Below are 5,031 nucleotides of genomic sequence, written 5' to 3' on the forward strand. Positions count from 1 at the left end.
GTGTCGGTCTAATATCCGACAGGCACGAGTCCATCAATGCAGCTGTGGAGCGCAGTAACGGAGCTTGGTCACCGCCTAGAGCTTTTCATATGTTTTGCATCAGGCATATAGAGTCAAATTTTTTGAGAAAGTTCAAGGCCCCGTACCTCCAAAAATTGGTCGTCAACATTGGTAACCATTTATTAGATTTAAGTAAATTATTAACGGATTGTTCCTTAAATAATTCTATTGAAAACGATTACTTTTCTTTCTATTTGTTGTGACCTACCAAGATATTCGAGGACGGTGCGGGAGTACGAAGTGCGTTACCAGCGGTTACGGGAACGTGGCGAGGCGTACACAAATTGGTTAAACCGAATTCCTCGCGAACAGTACGCATTGGCCTTTGATGGTGGGTACCAATGGGGTCACATGACGACGAACCTAGTGGAGTGCATCAATTCAGTTTTGAAGGGTGCACGCAATCTTCCCATTACTGCTCTTGTGAAGGCAACATTCTACAGACTAAACGAGTTGTTCACCCGAAAAAGAGCGGAGGCGGAAGCCCGGATCAATGCTGGCCATGTATTTTTTGATATCGTGACATCGAAGTTGCATGCAAACTAACTTGCATCAGGAAACATCCAGGTTAGTTGCTTTGACCACCAGAATGAGGTCTTTGAGGTTCGTGAGATGCCGAGCGGGCTGGAGTTTGCAGTCGATCTACGTGGCCTTCGATGTGACTGTGGTGAGTTCCAGGTGGACCGGATCCCCTGCAGACATGTGTTCGCATGTTGTGCCAACCAGCGACTGGATTGGCAACTATATGTGCATGATGTGTATAAGATGGACCAAGTGCGGTGGGTGTACCAAGCTAGGTTTAGGCCACTAGGTAATCCTGCCACATGGCCTACTTATAACGGACCTCGGTTCATATCAAATCCGTACCTGAGACGGGTCACGAAAGGTCGCCCCAGGATGACGCGCTTTTTGAATGAGATGGACACGTGGATGTTACGTTGTCCCAGACGATGTACGCTCTGTGGGGCTGAGGGACATAGTCGTAGCAGATGCCGTCAGTCAGCTGGTTCAAATACCAACAGAGATGCCCCTTAGGTTATAGCTTTAAGATGATCTTGTATAATATAACCTGATTGAGCAATCTGAGTTAACATGACCTGCTATATGTAACCTTATAAATTATGACAATCTACTATTATCACATATCTGTTGCATTATATAATATGATGGTTAATACATCAATACATCAATATATGTATGAACATATTAGTATTTTATGAAACATTATTACATACTCCAGATGGTTAATACATCAAAAAGTTCATAACAACTAGGTGATAATAAACATACAATATAATCTTACCATAGTCCAAGTCATTAATACATAATGTCCAACACATAAAAATTACTCAATACAAAATCCAACACATACAAACTCCAACACATACAGAGTCCAACACATACAAATTACCCTAAACATAACTCCACAACTACTTTCTCATTGTCCACTTTACATCCTTCACAAAGTTCTTGCATTTCTTGGCCGCTTTTTTGAAGACAGAAGGAGTGAAGCGATTAGCACTCCGACGTGGCGGATCAATCCTCAGATTGTAACCTTTGACGTTGTCCTCTGGAGTATCCGCCTGACCTGTATACAATTTTGAATAAACAAGTATATGCAGCACATTACATATTCATTACCAACATAGATACCACAAACCAAGAAGGATAACCAAGTCAAAGATGCCATGTATGATTACAAAAAAAATAACTTATCGTTTATGTAAAGCAAAATAGTTAACATAATACCATCGTTACGAGATTCTTCATCCTCATCGAACTCTTCAATTTCATCATCCTCACCATCGCCCTCGTCATCCGGGTCGTCTACTAGATAAGCATCGGTTTCTTGTTCGAGTGTGTTAGTGTCTTCCTCAATGAGTCCCATGTTAAGATGGTTAGGATTTTGACTATTGAGAACACCTCGTCCACCCTCACTCCTACTTGAGTCATCAACAGATACGAACCCCCTGGAAGCAACGGAAGAGGTATGGCCTGGAAATCTCGCATCCAACGAATACCTGCCTGGCATGAACTCAGGCTGATGGCCATATTGTGATTGTGCGGCATCTACAGCCATGAACCCAAGCAACTGGCTAAAAGAACCTCCTTCGCCTGTTTCAAACTGTGACATACCCCAATATTGTTGCTGCATTGGAAATGATGGGGTGAACTGTGTATGAGGTATAAACTGGTTTGAGGACTGAGGTTGTTCTTGTGGAAGCGGATTTGGAGGAGATATATGCGGCTCCTGTTCTTCATTGTCCTCATCCATATCCTGACTACCCTCATCGGTATCATGATTACCCTCATCCATATCCTCATTACCCGCATCCATATCCTCATTACCTGCATCCTCTTCACCCACAAGATTTGACAAGGCTAAGCGGTTCCCAAATTTTGATCGGTACCAGTTCATGTAAGTATCTAATGGATGCTGTGAAGGGATGGGAAGCTCAGAAAGAACGTAGTGATACCTGTTTGTCCAATGCATAACCCAAATTGAATGACTCGGTGCCGTGGCCCAGTTCAGATTCTTAGGACCAGTGAGGACCTCCCCATGCGCCTTATCCAGATTCTGCTCCTGACTAGGTACTCCCTGAACGAAACCGAACTGTCGCCTTACCCTATCGGTGGCATGCCACTCGATACATTCAAAGGAAACCAATGGAACTGTAGCGCTCCATACAACCGATTGCATGTAGATTTCAGGAGGAATTATGTTCGGATCCACACGATCCACAGCATAAGCAACCCAGACAAACTGAAAAAATATAGGAAACTCATGATTACAACCCACAATTCAAATAACAATAAGAATGCATCATATTTTTGTTAAAGACCCTAAACCCGAAATTAATACTTATTTAAATAAAACGCACCTGGCCTTCCTGAAGTTCATCAAAGGCTTTCCTAAAGTCAGCTAGCTTCAGATATCTATATCGTCGGTCACCACGCTCCCAGTTACGCCACCTAATATGATGTTTTCAATTAGCTCAACTGATTCTTAAATATCAAGAAACGGGTACATTGTAACATAATATTACCTATTTGCTAGTGGAAAGCTGCGGGGTTCTCTAGGAAGCGGTGATAGATATGGTAGTCGGATCCAAGCCCAACCGAGCAGAAGTGTTAGTGGACCATCTATTTCCTTACAGTTATAGTGAGATACCCTGCATAATGCCCTGTAAAGGTGTGCTAGGCATGCCGAACCCCAGCTATACTGTCCAATGTTGACAAAATCACGAAGCAAGGGTAGAAACTTCCAGTGCACGCCTGCCCCAGACTTATCCCCAAACAATATCGTCCCAATCAGCAACATAATGTGGCACCTCACATACCTTTGTATACTGATTTCATCGTTCAATTCTAAGTTCTCTTTTAGATTCCGAAGCCAGGTCAGTTTTAGCCAGCTAGATCTACAGTGCTCCTTACGCGGTGCAACGCCAAATTGAAGCAAACACTCCGCCTCCATGGCTTCAAAACTACTCATTGTCATCCCTGTAACTGGAAGACCATCTGTGGGAAGACCAAGAATTAGAGCCACATCTTCAAGAGTCACGGAACATTCACCAATGGGAAGGTGAAACGTATGTGTATCGGGGTGCCAATGTTCGATTAGAGCATTTACCAATGCTTTTTGACACTGCACTATCCTAATCTGAGATACATGATAGAAACCGGTAATTCGTAAATGCTCCTCCACCTAACGTCGTACCGATCCGGAGGAATTGGGTGGTTACATGTCAACATTCTTGATTTCTACAAAAAAAATATAACAAATTACTAGTCAGATAAAAAACAATTACTACCTTACTATCATCAATCATTTTACTGAATCCTTATATAAGTAATTATTCTAACTTCTAAAATTATTTAATTAATCCTTCAAATTAACCATAACTGCAAATAAAAATCATTACTAATACAAATATTCCTAATCAAAATTCTCAACCATATTACAACATCTACAATAATATCTAATATTAATGACTCATTTGTTAAACATTTTTTTTCTCAACAATCAAAAAATATTCCTAATCAATATATGCCATCATTCATTATTCATACAACGGTAACAATAAGTAACTTGCTAATAATAATTACTACAATTAAAAAATTAAAATTTTCTCATAACAAAAAAGCTAACATTCCTTAACTACAATAATCCTACTAATCATTCAACAATAATACTATCTCACAATAACAATAACATTAACATCAACTTCATCATTAACAGTTATAGTTAATTTTTTTAAAAAATATTTAAAAATGATTAACGTTCCTCACACATAATTATACTAAAAATTAATTAAAAATTTAAACAAAAATTACATTCTCTACTTATACCACTCTGTTTACTACTCTTTTCTTTTTCTATTACAGGTTCTAACTAACAACAATAATAATAAAGAATTTCTTATAATAACATTTATAATTACAAATCTGTAAAAAAATTTATGAAAAATCTAACAAATATTGAAAAATTAGTAACAATCATTCTATTTAGTTTGTTTAATTGCATTTTTCACAACAGCCATAATAATTAAATTTTTAATATTAATTTCCTTATAATAATATTTATCATTAAAAATCTGTAAAAAAATTTATGAAAAATCTAACAAATATTGAAAAATTAGTAACAATCATTCTATTTAGTTTGTTTAATTGCATTTTTCACAACAGCTATAATAATTAAATTTTCATTATTAATAAATATAAACATACTAAATTTATAAAATTTAAAAAAATTTTAAAAAAACTTACATAATCAGGATCGTTGAGATAATGAATAATGTGAAGCTCAGATCGATCAACATCTTTGACTTTATATTTTTTTGGCATGATTAAAGCTCCTCCACCATGCAAAGAAGCCAGAGAAAGGATGAAAAAGGTGGCTGAAGTTGAGAGTGAAATGTGAGTGAGTGAATGATAATCGGATGGTGAGAGAGGGTGTTGAGGGGTCTTTGT

The sequence above is a fragment of the Arachis ipaensis genome, chromosome B05 (genome assembly GCF_000816755.2).
Source record: "Arachis ipaensis cultivar K30076 chromosome B05, Araip1.1, whole genome shotgun sequence".
Taxonomy (NCBI): Eukaryota; Viridiplantae; Streptophyta; class Magnoliopsida; order Fabales; family Fabaceae; genus Arachis; species Arachis ipaensis.